The sequence below is a fragment of the Hibiscus syriacus genome, unplaced genomic scaffold (assembly GCF_006381635.1).
Source record: "Hibiscus syriacus cultivar Baekdansim isolate YM2019G1 unplaced genomic scaffold, ASM638163v2 tig00110264_pilon, whole genome shotgun sequence".
NCBI classification, from domain to species: Eukaryota; Viridiplantae; Streptophyta; class Magnoliopsida; order Malvales; family Malvaceae; genus Hibiscus; species Hibiscus syriacus.
The window spans coordinates 1,579,597-1,602,097 of record NW_024062653.1 but is presented as its reverse complement, the minus strand read 5'-3'; the positions used below and the strand labels follow the sequence as shown (position 1 = coordinate 1,602,097).

General features: G+C 37.5%; 2 pseudogenes; one reads left to right on the top strand and one right to left on the bottom strand.

The window, feature by feature from the left end:
- The first annotated feature begins 2,276 nt into the window (after positions 1-2,276).
- Positions 2,277-5,014, top strand: LOC120115509 (annotated as a pseudogene).
- A 15,531-nt stretch (positions 5,015-20,545) lies between these two features.
- On the bottom strand, positions 20,546-22,225 carry LOC120115508 (annotated as a pseudogene).
- Positions 22,226-22,501: the final 276 nt, after the last annotated feature.

Here is a 22,501-nt window from a genome sequence, read left to right as displayed (position 1 = left end):
GCATCTCCACCCGGATGCTGTACTCTCAGCCATGGCCCGAAGCAGGTTTCCTCAAACAATTGTCTTTGAGCAGGTGAAAGCTTCTTTGCAATTGTAGTGGCCAGGCTGACTTTATTTCTCAAGGTCAATTGAGCCGAAAAAAATTTCTACAAAAACAATAAACATACCAAGTTAGATATACCAAAAACTACACTGTGAAGATATACCAAAAACAATAAACATAAAAAGTAGTAGTTTATTCTTGAAACTAAAATTTGCAACACTGTTTTGTCTTTTGGTTGAAATGAAAATCGCAACGAGAGAATCGCAACGCGAGATGACAATCGCAACGAGAGAATCGCAACGCGAAATGAAAATCGCAACGAGAGAATCGCAACGCGAAATGAAAATCGCAATGCGATTTTGGTTTCGCGTTGCGATTCTCTCGTTGCGATTTTCATTTCGCGTTGCGATTCTCTCGTTGCGCTTTTCATTTCTCTCGTTGCGACAGTCATTCTCTCGTTGCGATTTTCATTTATCTCGTTGCGACTCTTCTGCAAATTGAAACTTGAATGGATTGCATTACTTCAACCAAAAGACAGAACAAAGACAAAGACAAATACTAACTTGAAAATCGGAACGAGAGAATAGCAACGCGAAATGAAAATCGCAACGACAGAATCGTAACGCGAAATGAAATCTAAGTGAAATGGTTAATCTATTATTGAAATGACCAGTAAACTTATCATCAGTTTCAATATGAAAAACCTACAATAATGCAAACATTTCAAAATAAAAATAATTAAAAAAACTAACCCTCGGAGGTTGATTTTCCATTTCTGAATATTGTGAGGGATTTCTGACCGTGAATGGTTGTGAGGGATTTCGCCGGAGATGGGGACGGAAATCTTCGGAGATGGGGACGGATTTCTTCGCCGTAGAGAGTGAGAGATGGAGATGGGACTGAGTTGTGATTTTAGGTTTTAGGTTATGAGTTGCGATTACGGGATTTTGTCTTAATATTCTTTTTGTAATTTGAAAATAAAATACGCGTAGCGATTATAATGGCGCTTTAAATATCGCGTTGCGATTTACGGATACGCGTTGCGATTTTATGTATTATCGTTGCGATTTACGGATACGCGTTGCGATATACGGATACGCATTGCGATTTACCCATACGCGTTGCGATTTACGGATACACGTTGCGATTTACGGATACGCGTTGCGATTTATGTGTTCGCGTTGCGATTTTCATATTCGCGTTGCGATTTTGGAAAATCGCAATGCGAATTTGTACTATCGCATTGCGATTTTCAAGAATCGCGTTGCGATTTTGGAAACTGATTTGCGATTCTGGGGATCGCGTTGCGATTTTTATTTCGCGTTGCGATTTTGTTGGTCATTTTGGCAAATCCAAAAAAAGTTGGTTAAAATCGTATATTATAACTTTTTTTTGGTCACTGAGGCGATTTTCTCATTTTATTAACTTATGCATCAATATTTTCGATAAATATTAATAACAAATGACTAGATTAATAACATTTAAATAATTAAGTGATAAAATTAATAGATCGATAATCAAAATAAAAAAAATAATAGATATATAACCATACATGTAATATTATAATTTCATACATTTTTCCTATAACTACAATAAGATCAAAGCTGGTTTTCATCTATTGTTCTATCCGATTAATGTCGCGTGGAATGCGTGAATGTCAAAGTCTCTGAAACATAAAATACTAAAACTTAAATTCACTCCACATCTTCAACACACATTTAAAAAATATATTTGATAATTATTAAATTATAACCGAAACACTTTACATAATATATTAATAATAATAATAATAATAAAATATTTATTATTAAAAAAAATATCAGCGTGACATCCGACTCAGCAGATCTCATATAAAGCGCATCTTCGGGGATTCGTCTTACACACGTGGCATCTCATACAATATAAACCCAAGTAAAACGCATCCCCGAAAAGACGACTTTGTATCGAAAGGTGCTACTTCAAGAAATATTAATCGAATAGTATTAGAAAAAGAAAATTTTCGTAAAAAGATGTCAGTTTAGTACAATCGCAGCAATGGGGCGGTGGCTGATGACCGTCAGCTCAAAAATTTGTGGCCAAGACTAAGCCACCTAAGATATATCAGCAGCCACCCCGCCGCCGTACTCGGTCATAATTCATTATATTTAATATCGTAAAACACTATATTTATTCATTTATGGTAAGCTTTGATCCCATCATTTTCTCATACAACTTTGTATATGAGATCCACTCCATTAACTCGCAAAAAGCACACTCTTAATTGTTTATTTGGCTCGCAGGTTTCATTGTCTTCCACTGTCCGTAGTAATTAAAGAGCAAAAAAGAGAAGGGAAATGGAAGGGAAGGAAGAGGATGTTAGATTGGGAGCCAACAAGTTCTCCGAGAGGCAGTCTATTGGGACGGCAGCTCAGTCGCAAGACGATAAGGACTACACTGAGCCACAACCTGCACCATTGTTTGAGCCCAGTGAGTTGACCTCTTGGTCTTTTTACCGAGCTGGGATAGCTGAGTTCGTTGCTACTTTTCTTGTATATCTCGGTGTTGTTAAGTAGCCGACTAAATGCTCTACTGTTGGGATCCAAGGGATTGCTTGGGCCTTTGGTGGTATGATATTTGCTCTTGTTTACCTCACCGCTGGTATTTCAGGTAAATATACCCCATATCCCTTATGTTTGTTTCTCGGGAAAATTATAAAATGTATAAAACTTTGCTATATATACATGTATAGGTGGTCATATCAATCCCGCGGTGACATTTGGGTTGTTCTTGGGAAGGAAATTGTCCTTGACGAGGGCGATTTTCTACATGGTGATGCAGTGCTTGGGAGCCATATGTGGTGCTGGTGTTGTTAAAGGGTTCACGGGAGAGACAAGATACGGTGCTTTGGGCGGCGGAGCTAACTCGGTGGCTCATGGCTACACCAAGGGATATGGTCTTGGTGCTGAAATTGTCGGCACCTTTGTTCTTGTTTACACTGTTTTCTCGGCCAGGAATGCCAAGCGCAGTGCCAGAGACTCTCACGGCCCTGTAAGTGATATTTTTATTAGAATTGTAAGATTAACATCTAAATTATAAATTACTACTGAACATTATCGAACTGGAGTGTTTTGTTGAGACATGTATAAACAATTTTTTAACACAGATTCGACATCTTCTGTTATTTTCCTACCCAATTGACTAATGATCAGAGTTTAACTTTAAACTTGTGTTGTCTGCTAGATTCTTGCACCCTTGCCAATTGGGTTCGCAGTGATTTTGGTGCACTTAGCCACCATCCCGATCTCCGGAACCGGAATCAACCCGGCTCGTAGCCTTGGTGCAGCCATCATCTTCAACAGGGACAAGGGCTGGGATGATTAGGGGTGTGCATTATCGGATATTATCCGATCCGAATTTTCGGATATCCGAAAATTTCGGATTACTAAAATAATGATCCGTATTCGATCCGAAAAAATCGGATATCCGAAAATTTGGATATCCGAAATTTCGGATCAGATATTCGAATATCCGGATCCGAATCCGATTTTTTTGGCAAAAAAAAAAAAAAAAAATCAACATAATAAAAGTATTAATCAAATAAGAAACACTTACTAGCTCTTATGATTTCCTTGGTAGAGATGGAACCGCTAAATGTGTCGATGTATTTTTGTCCTTCAAGTAAGTTTTCTAGCTGTAACTGCTGATTAAAGAAACTTTGTATAGCTTTTCTTGACGGAAATTTCGAGTTCCGAGCCAAGTGTCTCAATGCATCCGTCGAGAGATTTGTATAGTTATGTGCACTGCAAATTCTCATTTTCTGTGCTTCACATATTCCTCCATGAACCTGTTCAGAAATTTCATCAGTCAGCAAACTTGAGATATTGGATTAGCATTGGTCCCAATACTAACTAATAAGTGATCTCATTCAGGTATGAGCAATCAAATTAGAATTAGCATGTACACTTAACCAGCTACAATATCAATTTTGCCCTTATCATTTTGTACATGAAATGAATTTACCTAAATTTTACAAGACTGAATTGATTGAGCTCTAGGGAAAGACCTACAAACTTTCAAGGAATATACTACACCAACATCATTACTTCAATTATAAGAAAAATAGAGAATTTGTGCAAAGCAATTAATTGCATTTATAACAATTTATAAGTTAATAACAATACCTGTAGATAAATGTCTATGGATTGAAAAAGGTCATCATGGGATTCTCTTGCAGAATCTGGCAGGAGGACTAATGCTGCAAACTTTGAAGGGTTCAAGTAGTAATCTGCTAAAACTTCCACAAGGTACAAGTCAAGTAAGCTTGAAACTTTTCGAAATCGAACCGGGGATCGGCAACAACTTTGTTCATTCTAAAATGCATTTACCAGCCTCGGTACCAGATTCACATCATACATGTAAAGTTTCTTTTGTGGTGATGGGACAAGCAAAAATATAATTTTCAACCTTGTTCGACTTGTGTTTCAAGCTATGTAAAATACAAGATAGAATCCAGAAATCTATACATGCTGCATATTAAAATACAAGCTAGAATCCAGAAATCTATACATCCAGAAAACTAATATAGCCCAAACAGCTCTGGGCTAATAATATAGCCCAAATTTTTTCGGGTTTTCGGATAATCCGAAACTGGATTTTGGTCGATCCGTATCCAATCCAAAAAACCGAAAAAAGATTCGGATATCCGATCCGAACTATCCGAAAATTAAAAAACGGATCGGATATCTAAATTTTTGGATCGGATCAACGGATCAACGGATCGGTCGGATCAGATTTTTTTGCACACCCCTAGGGATGATCATGTAACTCAATTCCTTCACCATTTTCGCTCTTTTTTTTTCATTACATCCATGAATGATGCTAACCTACTTTGATCTGTTTTGGTTGTAGTGGATTTTCTGGGTGGGTCCAATGGTTGGAGCAGCACTCTACCACGTCATCGTGATCAGAGCCATTCCTCTCAAATCAAAATGATCCGATCAACGGTCATGATTATGACCATAAGAAGGAAAATTTCACCCACCTTTGAGTTTGATTCCATTTTTTTTGGATTATTAAAATATTTTATTACCCAAGAGAAACCAAATACAAAACAGAGGAATGAATGCATCAGGACAAACAACAACCAAAAAGAAGCAAATCAAACAATGTCCCAATGCTTGCAAAGTTAGAATTTACAGTGTCAAAACTATTTAAGTTTCTATCTCTAAGTTGACAAAGAACAATATCCTTGATGAGGCGAAGCATTTCTTGCGCGTTTCTGGATCGACCTTGAAAAAGTTTCTTGTTCCTTTCGTCCCAAATAAAGTAAATCAGAGCATTGAGAGCAAGCTTCAATATGGAAGTAAGTAATAATTTTCCTTTCCAGTAAGAGCAAGCCCAAGCAATAAAAGAATACCAAGGACGAGTACTAAATCGAAGACCTGAAATAGCAAAGATAGAACTCCACAAGAATTTAGCCATAGGACAGTGGAGGAACAAATGATCCCTAGTTTCTAGAGGATCATCGCAAAACATTTATTGGCAATCGTTGATAAGCCCCATACGAAGGAGTCTATCTTTAGTAGGAAGTCGATCAAGTAAAGCCATCCAAGAAATCAAGCTATGCTTAGGAATATGGAAGGGAAACCAAATAATTTTCTGCCAAATGACAGGGGTTCTCTTAACCCGGATAGCATCCCAAATAGTTCTCACCGAGAATGTAGAATCAGACAAGGAAGTACTAGCCTCATGCCTAAGCTTAAATAATTTTCTTAAACTCCAGCTGGACATAGAGTTAATTTCAGCATTCTATAAATTATTTCCCTTAAGCACATAACAGTTAATCCAGGCGACCCAAAGAGAACCTTCTCCAGCAAGGATTTTTTTGATAAGAAGGAGCATACAAGCTTTGTTCCAGGTCTGAAGATCTTTATTACCTCCCTCATATTTCAACAAGCATATATTATTCCATCTAACACCGGCTCCAGAAGCAGGTCTGTCAGCTCCTTTCCAGAAGAATCGGGAGCATAATTGTTCAATCCTTTTAAGAACAGAGTTAGGCAGAAACATTTGATGACACCAGTAGTTGCTGATGCTAAATAAGACGATTCTGATTAATTCCAACCTGCCCGCATAACTAAGGTTTTTGGCAGACAAAAAATGAAGCCGAGCCTTTATGTTTTCAATGAGGACCACACAATCCTTTTGAGAAACTTTTCTTGTGATTAAAGGGATGCCAAGATACCTAATAGGTAGAGAACCAATTTTAAAACCAGTGAGGAGAGAAATGTTCTCTAGAGTAGGTAAGTTCATGCCAGCAGCGAATAACTCGCATTTAGAGGCGTTAAGTCTAAGGCCAGACATTTTATAAAACATGTCGAGAACGCTTGTTACCCCAAGAATAGAATCAACAAAACCTTTGTAGAAAACAAGAAGATCATTAGCGAAGGACAAATAAGTGAGTCCAATCTTTACATTTAGGGTGGTAACCAAAGATGTTTTTAGCAGCAACAAGGTTTAATAGATTAGAGAGAATATTCATAGAGAGAACAAATAAAAGAGGGCATAAAGAGTCAACTTGTCTAATTCCCTTAGCACCTTTGAAATAGCCAATTAGACTGCAATTGAAAGAGATAGAATAGCGAGTAGTAGAGAAGCAAGTTTCAATCCAGTTAATAAAAGTACTAGGAACACCAATGGCTTTCAAGATAGCAGAAATGAAACCCCAATTTTAGGAGTCAAAGACTTTGTGAAGATCTATTTTCAGGGAGCAACGAGGGGAAATAGATTTCCTGTTGTAACCTCTAACCAGTTCTTGAGCTAAAAGAGTGTTATCGATAATACTTCAGCCTTTAACAAAAGTAGTTTGGTTGAGAGTGATCAATTCAGGAATGATGGAAGTAAGCCTATTAACCAGAATCTTGGAGATGGCTTTATAGAAAACCGAGCAACAAGAGATAGGCCTGAAGTCTTTAAGAGTACTGGGGTTAGGGATTTTAGGCACAAGAACAATAATTGTTGCATTGAAAGCTGGAAGGAGGGAAGAATCATGGAAAAATTATTTCATTGCAGAAAAAACATCCTCACATATGATAGACCAGGCTGTTTTAAAGAACAACGGAGAGTAGCCATCAGGGCCTGGAGCTTTGTCATTTCCTTGGCAAAAGAAAGCATCCTTGATTTCCTCGTTAGAAATTTCCTTAACAAGGTTATAAAGTTTATCTGCAGTCGAGGAGACATGAAGAATGTTATGTAACATGCTAGGGTCAGGAGTATTCACCTCAGGATCTTTGGAACCCAAAAACTTAAAAACATAATTTAGAACCTCATTAGACATGGAGTTAAAAGATTCCAACTTATTGCCCTGATCATTAATCAGAATACAAATGGTATCACGTTTATGCTTGCGAGCAACAGTTGAGTGAAAGAATTTGGAGGAACACTTATCACCCTCCTTAAGCCATAAAACCTTAGCTTTTTGTCTAAGGAACAAAAATTCCGCATCTTTCTGGCTCTTAAGCTCAGATTGAATTTGGATTACCTTGTCGATATTATCCTCACCTCTTAAGGAATTAATCTGCTGTAATTCAAGCTCAAACTTCTTCAGTTTCACCCTGGCAGTAAGGTCACTATAGCAAGAATGGTTGAGATTTCTAAGATTATTTTTTAGGCGCTTTAATTTAGTGAACAGAATCTGCATAGGATTACCTTGTGCAGGGTTGTTCCAAGACTGCTGGACCACAGATAAGAAAGTAGGATTTTGTGTCCAGAAATTAAAGAACTTAAAGGGCTTAGGTCTATTAATTTGGAGTTCTTTAGAAAGCCAGATTATCGCCAAGCAGTGATATGAGACACCTGGAGCGAGTAATTCGACATGAGAAGAGTTGAAAGAATTAACCCAATTCGGATTAATTAAGACTCTGTCAATTTTTCTAGCAAGGAAATAGGACCTCTGTTTGTTGCTCCAAGTGAAGTTAGGACCAAAGAACGGATGATCAATGAAATCAAGGTCGGAATAAACTTATTGAAAGTCCCTCATATCAGAAGTAACAATAGGACCTAAAATCTCTGATTCAGAGCTTTCATGAGGGTGGGTAACATTGAAGTCACCCCCTAGGATCTAGGGGGATTGACCTATAGTGATATCTAAATCTTTAAGGTTTTGCCAAAGAGACCTTCTTACAATACCATCGTTACTGCCATACACTGCAGTAATGACCAGAGGAGTGCCAGCGTGAAAGCCCTTGATGGAAATACACTGATCCGATGAATGAATAGTAGAGAAATCCAAACCATCTTTCCATAAAATCCAAATTCTACCATTAGCTGCATAGTCGTAATTGGAACAAGCTTTCAAATCACTGAATTTCCTACTAAGAATATTAGCATTTTTATCACGTTTAACTCTAGTCTCAAGCAAACAAAGGACATCAATTTTATTTTGGAGAGCTCTTTTAAGAACACTACCTTATTTTTTAGGACAATTAAGCCCTCTAATATTCCAAAATCCGATGATCATTGAGAAGGAGTATCAGGGGTTGCCCCTCTGGTACCTACTAGACTGATTTTAGCTAACTTTATTTTTTCTTTCTTTTTGGATTTTAATTCATTAATAATGGCAGAGACACCTAGAGAAGAAGAACGGGGTTTTCGAGAATGTCCTGCAGTTGCTTGAATGAATTCATCAGCACCAGTAAGAATTTCGAAACGGTTAGAAAAGGTAGACAAAGAGGTTTTGGCTTTATTTTTTTGGGTCTACCTCTACCTTTTTTGTAACCTCAATAGAGTTGTCACCTATGTCAGTAGAAGAGGGTAAAGAATCAGTAATTTCCAGAGAATTTACAGCATTATCAGTTGTCGAAGTAATTGCTAACTCAACACTTTTTAGAATCTCATCAGGAGGCTTAATAGATTCATGTTCGACATTTTTACGAGAAGAATCACTAAGAGCAACATTTTCCTTTGCTTCAGACGAGTTGAGGGGAATAGGAATTTCTATTTCTTGCAGTATTTCTATACCCCTAACAGCTGGTTCGACCTCTGAAATATTAGGGGGACCTTTCTTTTTTCTCCAAATTTGAGGTTTAGCAGAGACTTGAACTTTATGTTCCTTGCAACCCTTGTCAGAGTAACCAAAGGTTTTACAGGATCGACAATGGGGTGGGAGCCATGGGACCTCAACTTTGACCGAAACAGAGTGACCATCATTGAGGACTACTTTGATATAGTTAGGAATAGCATCAGTAACCCCTAATTCGATACATACTTTAGCAAATTCGAGGTGGGATTTTGCAGCGGTGATTGAGGCCATAGAAATGGGGGCCTATGGCACTCACAATATAGCTCAAACCAATACGAGAGAAGAGTTCAAGTGGGACGTTATAGAGGTGAACCCAGACTGGGATTTTAGATAAATCGAAATTTAAACGTTTTAGGTTCGGTTTCCACCTTCTGAGAAACAAGGGTTTGTTCAATATATGCCAAGGCCCATTCTCTAATATCCAATCTCTATCAGAAACAGAAGCGAAAGAAAATACGTAGAGATTTTGACCAACGAAACTTACCTGGACGCTCCTACCAGCCAAGGGTTTCTTCCACAGAGTTTTCACGATTCGTTTCATTGAAGCAAAGCTTGGAGCAGCTCCAAGAAATTAGCCTACAAGAGAAGAATTCCACTCTGAAATCCCTAATTCTATCACATCAGGGGGAGGCTGAACGAAAGTGGAGCCATCGCGAACCCTAGGAGGGTAGAAATCCAAGTTATGGCCCTCTGTGGTACCGAAGAGACTCCTCCAATTCATATGGCTTAGGCACGGAGGAGACAGAAGAAATCAAAACCCAATAGAGTAGAAGCAAAAGGACTGAAAAGAAGCTTGAAAGTGCCGAAGACACGTCGAGAATCCTCGGATTCTGTTAGGCCCGCTAACGTGCACCCAGAGAAACTTATCGTGCGCCACTGACCATGTTATTAGAAGGACAATCAAATTATCTAACCATCTTTCTTTTGTTTGTATTTGGCATGCATGAATATGTAATACGTAATTCCAATTTCAATTTGTGTAAAGTCCTATTCTCCTATTGAAACTTAGACATGCATAACAAAGAGTGGGGACAAATTTGTTTGTTTCCAACTATATATATAACATGATGTTGTCTCAAACCTAAAGTTTCGGCAGAAAATATAATAATGATAAAAAGCTTGAAAGATTCTGAATTTGGTTATATATGTTACATCACATCCCATTATTTTATGTTACATGTCATTCATTCAACAGAAATTATTTCAATAAATGAGGTTAAGTTATCCAAATTAAAGATAATAATATTTCAATTAGTCCATCATTATCTATAAAAAAATATTACAGATTGTCAGTTTTCTACATTTCTTTGCATTTTTAACAGATAATCATTACCTCATATAAAACAATTACAAAATCACATTAAGAAAAGGGCAATTTTCCCGATATATCACCGGTGAACATTATATTTCTCGATCTAACACCGGTCAGATTATATTTCTCGATCTAACACCCTTAGCAGTAAAGTGCACCCCCTGCACCGCGCTATACGATGATTTGGCGCCACGTGGGGTATAGCGCGCCCCCTGCACCGCGCCATACGGTGATCTGGCATACACGTGGGTATAGCGCGGCGCAGGGGGTGTGCTATACCCCTAATTACCCACCCCATCCCCCTATAAATACCCCCATCCTCAATCACTTTTATCACACCAAATTCTCTCAAATTCTCTAAATTTCTCTCAAATACACTCTATTTAAGGTATATTTTATAATATTTTTACTATTATATTTTTACTTTATTTAATATTTTACTAATATAATTCTTTTACAGATATATAATGGAAGGCAGTCTACTTCACTCGGATGGAAATCATATATCTCTACACTTTGCTGATACGGTAACATTTTAACGTTTTAATTTAATTTAAATTATTAGTAATATTTAGTTATTTATTTAATGCATGATTATTAGATTAAGAATTAAATATCTCGACACTTTGCTGATATGGTAACATTTTAACGTTTTAATTTAATTTAAATTATTAGTAATAATTAGTTGATTCATTTAATGCATGATTAGTAGATTAAGAATTAATTTTTGTAATTATTTATTTTTATGAGAAGGACCATGTATTAGATCATTTTATTAGGAATCTTAAGTTAGTGATACCCAGCCGTGTATTGTCGTATTTAGTAGAGGCTGGATTCGGTTACATAGGTAGATATCAGGGTCACTGTAAGATAGAGCCAGACCTGATTTTTGCCTTAGTAGAACGGTGGAGGCCGGAGATCCACACATTCCATCTTCCGTGCGGAGAGTACACGATCACGCTTGAGGATGTTTCTATGCACCTGGGGCTTTCGGTGGATGGAGATGTGATATCGGGGATACCTTCCGGTTCTTGGACTACTTTGTGTCGGGATAGTCTAGGATGTGTCCCGAAAAATTTTATCGGAGGTAGGATACCGTTAAATTGGTTAGATGCCAATTTTCGGGAGTTGAGCGCAGACGCCTCTGAGGATGAGGTTAAGATGTATGCACGGCCATGCATACTGCAGCTAATAGGAGGGTTGCTGATGCCAGATAAATCGCGCAACCTAGTTCACTACATGTAGTTGCGACATCTTAGCGACTTTTGTCTCGCCAGATCATTCAGTTGGGGCTCGGTAGTTTTGGCTTTGCTGTACAGGGATATGTGTGGAGCCACTGACTACAGGCGTAATGCTATCGGCAAATGTCTCCTGCTGCTGCAGTCTTGGGCATGGTATCGATTGCCCTTTTTATGTCCCGTTGTGAAGAACCCATTCGTTTTTCCACTACTTCTGAGGTAATTATAAAACTGATTTTGTATATTAATAATTTTATACAGCGTATAAAAAATTTTTGTCCTTGAATAGGTGGTCTACTGATAGGAAAATCATCAGGAGTTACCTGATGATTTAGAAAAGATTAGGATGCTAATCGATCAGAAGGGTGGCACACATGTATGAATTGTAATGTTTAAAAATCGATTTTAGATTATAGTTATATAATTAGATTATTATTTTGATAAAAATTATATATTATTTGTTTTAGTTTGAATGGGTGCCATATTCTACTGATGATGTGAGAGCGGTGATCCCACATGAGTTGAGGGGTCCATTAGATGTTTTGTAACATCCCAATTACCAGGTAAGTGACTAAATTGTAAGAGTTTATAAATTTAATTGGTGAATTAGAATCAAGTGATAAGTCTAGTGATTTATGGAGGAATTTTGTGTGTTGGGTATGATAGTAAATATGGAATTATAATAAGGGTAAAAGGGTTATTGAGTAAATAAAAGAATAAAATAATAATTGAGGGTATTATAATACCCACATGAATGAATTGAAGAGATAAGCTTTGAGACTTATCTTCTTCATCTTCTTCTCTCAACGTGAAGACACAAGCTTAAGGTAAGAATCTAAACCTTGGTCGTTTCTTTGATTTTTAGTTTGGAAATGGAAGTTTGGATGTTATACAAGCTAAAGGAAAGCTTATATGACATTAAAACAACAAGATATGTGTTTTAGAGATGGATTTGAAAAATGGGTGTTTAGATGAAATTTTGATATGGATGAGTTTTTGAAGTTTGAATAAGATTTTTGACTTGTCAAGAAGTTAATTAAGGAATATGGAGTGTTAGAATTGATTAATATCATGTTTGAAATTTGGGTATGATTCTTAGTTGTAAGAATTTGAATGAAGTATTGGAAATAATAAAGTGTGGAATTGATAGAAGTTAGTTAAAATGGTTGTAGTTAAGTTGGTGGTATGAAAGGAACTTTGTATGAGAAATTTAGTGAAGAATTGGTGATTTTCGGATTTGAACAGTAAATTTTTGGATAAAATTTCCAGATTATGCAGAGGGAACCGATACCCCCTGGGGGGGAATCAATTCCCCCTAAATGAAAAATGGATTTTGGTTCTTTAATCTGGCTTAAGTTGTTAACATCAAGTTTAAGGTTTAGGCTTCTGATAGTTGTTTTGAAATGTTATATTTATGTAGATATTGATTCTAAACAAGTTCCGGAATAATCAAAGGATTAGGATCGAATCAAAGAAAACAAGGCTAAGGTGAGTGCAATTTTAATTGTACTTATATTATTGAACGGACATTGACTTGCGATGAGCCAGTGATGGAGTTACTATGGTAAGAAGTGACTCCTAAAATGTTATTTAATTTGTGATTCTTATATGTGCATGAATACATGAAATGAGTATAGGTTATTATATATGTTACATGATATGCATAAACATAAGAGCATAAAACATAAGATATATGATATGATATACAGGATTATATGCATATGTGATATATGCTATGAGACATGACCAATGTGAAATGAGATAAGTTATGTGAATATATGAAATGATATATGAATATGCAATACGTGATACATGTGATATGATATGAAATACATGGTTACACATACATGTGGTATGTGACAGAAAAGAAAGAACAAGTGATGAGAAAAGTATTCATTGTAAATGCCCATAGTATACGATATGAGAGCTATAGGTATAGTCGGCATGCCAAGAGTCGAGGGTTTCATAGGTCCTTTGGGACAACTCATAGGTCCTTCGGGACATATTCACAGGTCCTTCGGGACAAATTTCATATGTCACTCAGTGGGACTTATATGAGCTGTGGTGACAGCAATAGTGCACAACCTCAATTTACTCGAATACCTTGAGTTCTCAGTAATGTAAATGGGCCTATAAAAGACATTGAAAGTATTTACAAGATTCATATGTGATATTGTGTGCATTTCTAAGTGAAATGTATTTGTTATATGAGATTGGTAATTATTTATGCAATAGTGAGATTTGAAGTTTATATTATATGCTGATATAATATATAAAGAAATTAGTGATGATCAAATGAGAAATGATAAGTACAAAATCATATGATAAATAGAGATTATGATGATGATGGTATATGAATATGTATGCATTTTATTATATGAAATGTTATATGGTTTTCTTATATATTTTATATGTCTCACTAAGTCAACGACTTAGCGTGTGATTGTTTCACGCGTAGGTTATGAGAAGATGACGGTTGATAAAAGTTACTCAAGACAGGTCAGTTTCTCCTTTCCATAGATCAGATCAGAAAAGAAATGTATAATGTGTATTTTGTAATAACGATAGTGGTTGGCATGTAAATAAATGATTAAATCTGATAAGTTCTAATCGGTTTTGAAAAGTCATACGAATGAGTTTTGTAATGTTTTAATGAGTATATGTAATTAATAATATTCAATTTATTTTGTTAAATAAATTTGGAAGCATAGATGAGAATTTTTATAGTGATTAAAGGTTAATATGTAATTTTCGAAAATTACTGTAGCAATTACTGTAGCATGAACAGTAACCACAAGTTTGAACAAAATTTTCCAGTATCTTAGAGGGGAACCGATTCCCTGCTACAGGAAATCGATACCCCCACTATTCATCGTACTATTCACTATTTACTATTCACTATTCACTATTCATACAGTATTTTACTGTTCACAAATACGTATTTTTGAACTCAAAATTTTATAACAAGCATAAGTGAACCATATATGGTCGTATTTTCTTAATATAAATTAAAATGCTCAATTATTTTGAAATGAAATCATTTTTAAAAAAAGTCAATGTGACATCTCGGACTCGTATTCGGGTCGGGTACGGGTTGGGGTGTTACATGTTTGGATGGCGATGGTCCCTCTGATCTGTTATGCGACCGTCGAATGGCACTCTACTGATCGCGTGCTCCGGCAGTTTGGTTGTTTTCAACCAATTCCGGAAGCATCTCGCAATATGGACGAGTTGCATAGCTTAGATAGACGCGGCAAGACAGATACAGATTGGCTGGTAAGGCATCATGGGTGGGTCGTGTTGTGGGAGGATCGACATCGGCGCCTTCCCCGTAGAGAGCCCATTTTTGATGACCTCTTGATGTATGCTGAGGATTATTATGAGTGGTTCAACAGTAACGGGAAACCGTTTCTACTTCCCGAGGATGCACGAGGGCAGACATTTCCACGACGTCGATATAGACGTTCACCGACACAACACCATCGTCCCCCGACTCGTGGACGAAGAGCAGGTGCTTCCGGTTCATCCTCAGCTGCACAAGCAGGACCTTCCCAGCAGCCACCGTAGCCATATATGATGTCGCATCCATATATGATACCGCCATCGCCTTTCTATTACCAGATGTCGCCGCCGCCGCCTTCACCTGGTTTTATGACCCCGCCACTGTCACAGATGACCCCTCCTGGAGGCTATTATGGGTCTATGTTTGCATATCTGACATTGGGTTCATATGCTAGATATTTGGCGGGTTCAGCCTCATCACCCATGGCCGCAGCACAGACACCGCCTCCTGTACAGTTTTCACACTCAGCGATGTCTGGGTTTTATGAGTTTTCGTAGGGCGATGTGATAGTCAGTCAAACACCTCCAGGTTCCTTATTCTACGGAGGTGCTTCATCGTCATCAGCTCCTCATCAACCTAATGTACCTGCGCAAGACGACGACGACGACGACGACGACGACGAAGATGGTGATGATGATGACAGCGAGGAGTCAGAACCAGTGATACGAAGAAATCCTCCTCGAGACTGACAGCCACCGCCCTGCGGAACACATTTTCGTCGCAAGCATCGATAGATTTTGTTTTTTTATTATATTTGTATTTACTTTATTTTGTTAAATTGTAATTTTTCTATTATTTCTCATTTAATACTTACTTTATTTTGCTAAATTTGTTGGACTTTTTTAATGTATTTCAGTTTGTTTTATTTATTACCATTTAATATCAGTTATTGTAATTTGGTTATCATTTACCATTTAATACTTATTGTTATTAGTTTGTTTTTTTAATCTTCATCGGTGATTATCAAATGACATTAACTTGAAGTAAATGCAAATTAAAGTACAAGAATTATTATTTGATAATAAAATACATCATTTCCTCGTCAATTGTTACTTGATGACAACAGAAGTGGACATGTTTTTCTAGTGTGTCCTGGGTTTCTACAATGCCCACATCTTCTGTCTTGTCTAGATCTTTCTCTAATATCCATATCGCAATGAATTCGATTGGATTTTGGACGACCACGCTCCCTCAATAAACTCGGATTTGGTACAATCGGAAGCCAATCTTCAACCTCATCAGGGTCTTTGTCATTATCTATAGGGGGAAACTCAAATTCGTATACCTTAAAAACTTCAGACAGTAGGTATACGGGATCCACAAAATGGTTATAGTCTTGACGTGTATGCGAGTAAGCTGCTATCACATGAGAGCATGGATACTTCAGAGCTTGAAAAAACCCGCAGTCGCACGTTCTGTCCCTTAGATTTACTCTTAACGTCACAGCTTCAATCCCTTGAAGAGGTCGCGGCAACTCTGTGACACGAAACATTTCATGCCTTCTAGAGAAGCTTGTTACATACATTCCATTTGATGCAGCAATTTTTTTCTGAAGATCTGTAACTAATCCAGGGTGATAGACATGACTGCCTTGCAACCAGGTTTGAGCTTGTCCCCTGAGCTTCACAAAAAGCGCCCCCAAACGAAAATATATAGTCTTTACCAAAGCCGCTACTAGTAAGTGACGTACACCCTTTAAGGTTGAATTGATTGCCTCTACCAAGTTGGTCGTCATGTGTCCATATCGATATCCACCATCATATGCATTCGTCCACATTTCTTTATCGATGAGGCTGATGTAATCATACCATTCCTCGTTCTTCGCCTGCAACTCTTGAAACATTGATTCAAACATTCGAGGAAGTAGTTCGTAGCCTGATCAAAAAATTATAACTTACTAACTTGTTGTCTTTGCAAAATTAAAACGATCGAAAGAAAATAAACTTGCTAAGTTTCACTTACCCATGTGCACAATCAATTGACGCTCATCATTCTTCTTGTACCTTCCATGGTAGTTCGCGGCAATGTGTCGAAGACAATACCTATGTTGGACAAAGAGTGGTTGCCACATTGGACCCAAAGACTCCATTGCTGCTTTGATCCCAGCTCCGCGATCTGAAATGACACAGATGTTTTCCCTCGTGATAACATGTGCCCGTAAATTTCGGAGGAAAAAAACCCAAGAAGTTGTATCTTCTCCTTCGACAAGAGTAAAAGCAACTGGAAAATTTTTTCGATTGCCATCTTGGACAACTTCCAATAATAAAACTTGCTTGTATTTTCCATACAAGAAAGTCTCGTCGATCTGGACGACAGGCTTTCAGTATTTGACATCATTAACGCATTGTGGGTAACTCCAAAAAACCCGGTAGAATTGGCATCGATCGCGAAGAACTCGATCATTATGGAATGCATAGGAGGTTTTGAAGTCCACAATTATCCCAGGATTCAACGTCCGCACCAGCCTAAACCAACCTGGAAGTTCGTTGTAAGATGCATCCGATTCACCATGAAGTTTGACAATGGCATTTTGTTTTGCCAACCAACCTTTTTTATAGGAGACAGTGTACCTATACTGCGATTGTATAACTGAAATCAACACTGCAACAGCTATATGAGAGCTTGCTTTGACCATGGGCATGATGGCTTGGCATATCACTTCAGACTCCAAGTTGGGATGATCTTGGTTGACCCCTCCAGCACAACATGTATGAGGACCATTGTATACTGTTAGTTCTCATCTGTTGTTTTTCCTCTTCCTCTTCGATACGTGAACCATCCAATTGCATCTGTTTTCACGCTGGGAACAGTAGCATACATATTTTTCGGTCGTGGAGTGGTCTACTCTGGACTGAACATAATTATGGATATTGTAATTTTTGATAGCCATCATCGCTTCTTCTTTGCTTGAAAACTCCATGCCTAAAGATAACTCACCATTATTTATTGATGAGTAATACCCATAGTCACCGAGATGAGGCATATCCGCAAATTCTGGCCCGTACATTGCACCATAATCAGCTTCATACATGTGTGCAGGAGGGTCAGTTTGTGCCACATTTCCTGGAACTTCATCATCATCGGAGTTGAATTGCGGTGATTCTGGGTGAATGAATAGTCCAGTCTTAGCACCATCCGCACCAGGCTCACGAAGCGGTTCTTCTGGTGGAGATGATGGTTCCTCCATGCTCTCCACATTTAGGTCGAAGAACCTACTACTTGCACACCTTCCCCTTGAACTGGAAGTCATATAGACATTGAGATCGAAAAAGCTCGCAGTCGAATGCCTCTCCCTGGAGCTTGAAGCCATCGTGTCAAATGGAAACTGCACAGATTGTTGCGTCGATGGCATCTCCATATGGTCAAAGAACTCTGCAGATGAATGCCTTCCCCTTGAACTGGACGCGGTTTTGTCATACGGATTGTTCGTGGACCCACCTCTATACATATCGTAAGGAGTTGCGGATGAATGTCTCCTCATTATGGCATTAAAATCATTACACATTATTGTAGTCGGGCTATCAACTTGATCAACATGTTCAGCCAGCCCATAGTGTGAGCTTAAAGATTGACCCCGAACAGCACGCACTTGAACAAAATATGCATACATCTCAGTAGCGGCGTCTGAATAATTACTTTGAGCTTCAACCATCATTTGAACATCATCATTGTTCGAAAGTTCGAACGCTGTATAAGTTAATGGCAACAATGATGTTGGAAATCTGTACTGCAACGACGACATTCTTCTACTACTTCCAACATGAATCTTCCTCGAAATCTTCGTTATCAGCTCCTCAAGAGTTATGTTTCTCTTGAATGATATTTTAACACGCTCATTTGACACGAAAACAACGTCGGTTTCATCTTCTCGAATTTCACCATCATAATAAACAATAGCTGAAAGTCACGCCATTATTTGAGTTTAAAAGTGTGGCACTATTATATCTGCAAAAAAAATAAATGAAACAAACCTGATTTAATAAATTATATATGAACGAACATATAACACAATAAAATTTTTACACATCAACGTAAATAAATTAAATAATATAATTTAATATTATTACCTGCACCGCAAAACTATTTCGACGTATGCTCCCGCTTTCCAATTTTACAAACACAAAAATTAATTGAAAATAATTAGTATAATATTTTTTCAAATAATCATAATAAAAATAAATATAATAAAAAATTATAACAAAATTACCTTATAACGAAAAATCGTACGAACTTCTAAATAAAATATGAGAAGATTGTCAGAATTATTGACTCGTTGATGGAATTATTGTATTAATTTATAAGTTGAGAGGAGAGATGTGAGAAACTTAACTGGCGGAGAATGGTATTTATAGCGAGGAAATTTATACAAAACGCGGTACCTGCCCCGCGCTATATCGAGTAAAGGTATGTCGCGGTACCTGCACCGCGCTATACCCCTACGTGGCGTATAGCGCGCTGCAGGGGCCGCGCTATACCCACGTGTATGCCAGATCAACGTATAACGCGGTGCAGGGGGCGCGCTATACCCCACGTGGTGCCAAATCATCGTATAGCGCGGTGCAGGGGGTGTGCGCTTTACTGCTAAGGATGTTAGATCGGGAAATATAATCTAACCGGTGTTAGATCGAAAAATATACTGTTCACCGGTGATATATCGGGAAAATCGCCTAAGAAAAGACTTCGTTAATTAAACAATTAAATGAATCTTGATCCACGACGTAATTTCAAGCAGGAGTAGGGACCAATAAATTTTTTTAAATCATAACAGATGTAAAATTATTTTTAATAAAAATAAATAAAATTTTAAAATTTTCATAAACACTTCCTTCTATATATATATATATATTTGCGAATAATATAATCGTGTTAAAATTCTTAACAATTTGTGTGATATATTAACATTGAACATAACTTATATTGTTTGATAACGATAGATCTTAAAATTTGAAAATTATTTATTTTATAATGTTAATTTTAGTAGTATATTATTTTATCTAATATTTGGATAAACCTATACAATAGTTAAAAGTAATAACACAATATCCTATTTTCAACAAGAAAATATATTTTTATTTCAAATTTAATTTAATTAAAAATAAAATTGACTTGACACTTTTACATTGGCAAGTAGTAGGCATGTTTTAGGATAGAATTAGGCATAATGCAAATAAATACCCCTAACGTTTAACACAATATGCAAATTTGCTCGTATTGTTTTGGAATATTTGACCCTCACAACGTTTAATTATGATTCAGAAGTTTTCTCATTGGATGGAAACCGTCAATCAACTGACAGTCAACGAGTCTAGCTGACCGACGTGGAATTGACACGTCAGTTTTTTTGTTTAAAAATTAAATTTAAATTAGAATTTTGTAGTCACTCTCCAACTATTGGAGTTGATGCGCAAGAAGTGACAAAATGCTATTAAATGCGAGGAATGAGAATCAAACCTAGGGCAAGGGTGTGAAATGGGATAACCTTTACCACCAGGCCAAGCATGTTACTCGGTTATTTTGGGTAACAAAATCTTATTTAACCCATAATAAATGATCAGTTTAATAAAACAAACTGAAACGCAATTTTCAAATATCTCAGAGGCTTCTTCAAAATGTTCCAGAAATGAAAAGCGTTAAGTGGTGGTGGAAAAAGAAAAGGGTCGAGCATACTTGTGCCCGTATGGCTCGAAGAGGCGGCGACTGTTGTTGCTGTTGTTCCAGCAGTTTCTGCGGTTGTAGTCACGGTGGTAATGAGATTAAGTTGCTGAGAGAGAGAGTTTTCACCGCCACTGGTGTAATGAGTTTCGGGGCCTTGATCATAGAGGATTCCTTTGAACACATATCCCCCGATGTTCACCGCCCTTTGATAAGCTAACTCCTCTTCTTAATTGTCCACCGCACTAACTTTCACACATCGAAACACTGCTGGTGAACTCACTTCTTGAGGCAATTGACCCAGTTCCAACCCTAATTCAAAATTCCAAAAACATAATAAACAAAATCAAGATCTAAAAGAAAAACTAGCTTACAAAATGAAAAGAAAATAATAAAAATAGGGTTTTCTTTGAATTCTCTCCCCAACAATACACACACACACCGAATATGGTACTTTCTGGTCAGTTTCCCCAGAAAACAGTGGCAGAATTAATGGAAAAATTGGAAAATAGGTATCTCGGTGAACATCGAGGTGCTCGCTCACACGCAAATGATACGATCTTATTGGGTGCTACCTATAACTGATGGAATATTAATTATGGGAAATTGTCAAACTATAACTTGAACTTTACTTGATGAAGTTGGGGATACACGAGTACAGGCAGAGAGGGAGAACCACGATTCTCTCTCATCCTTTTCGGATTCTCCCCTCGAACTTGTTCTTCGTTTTCTCGCTACTGCGTCTGTTGCAAAGCCGCGAGCTATTGTTGTCTCTCTCGCCTTTTAGCAGCGAGAACCCAAGTGCTCTTAACGTGCGTTTGGCACTGAAACCCTCTACTCTTACAACAAGTCCTGCATCTCAAATGCGGACAATCTTTTGTAGCTTGGTTTCTAAAATCTAGGCAATTTATCCCTTCATGTTTCATAAGAGTAAACCCTACTGATCTCGAAGACGTCTCATCGGACAAGTTAAACCCACTAGCTCGTCCTCAAATAGGATCCGCTCTAAAAGAGATGCTAGTCACGTTCGGCTGCTGTTGTTGTTGGTAATAATACTGCTGCGGCCATATCTCGAAACCCTTGTTGTAGATCTCTTCGTTCTTATACAAATACATAATCTCGTCTTTATATAATTCTCCTTGTTTATTTTCGGTGTCTACAGCTTCTCGAAGAGGCGCCTGTTGTTGCTGTCGTTCCAGCAGTTTCTGTGGTTCCAAAAATGAAGCTTAAAGAGATACAAAGAAGGGAAATTTTTTTGTTATCCTGGTTTGCAGCAATCCTTTTAGGGTTTTCATTTGATTTCACTCCAGTGTTTTGGGTTATTTAGATTTTTTTTAAAAGCAGGCATTGATGCCTTATACTTAGTGGCAAGCCTGAGTTTTATTGGTTCTCGTATGTTTGCATGATTTTTAACGTTCAAGGGTCTTCGAGGAACATGCTTTTATTGGTGTGCATAATAGGTTAAATAAGGTTTTGTTTCATTACATAACCGAGTAGCATGCTTGGCCTGGTCGTAAGGGTCATCCCATTTCACGCCCTTGCCCCAAGTTCGTTTCTCATTCCCTACATTTAGTAGCATTTTATCCCTTCTTGCTAAAACGCACCATGTCACTCTCCTATTATTACAAAATTCTAATTTAAATTTAATTAAAAAGGTTGATGTGTCAATTCCACGTCAGCATATATTAGTAGTGACATGGAATCGCCATGTCATCATCTATGTCCACCTTTGATTGCTTAGTCAGCTGGAGCCGTTGACCGTCAGTTGACTGATGGTTTCCATCCAACGAGGGGGACTTATGAATCAGAATTAAACGTTGTGGGGTCAAATGTTCCAAAAAAACAATACGAGCAA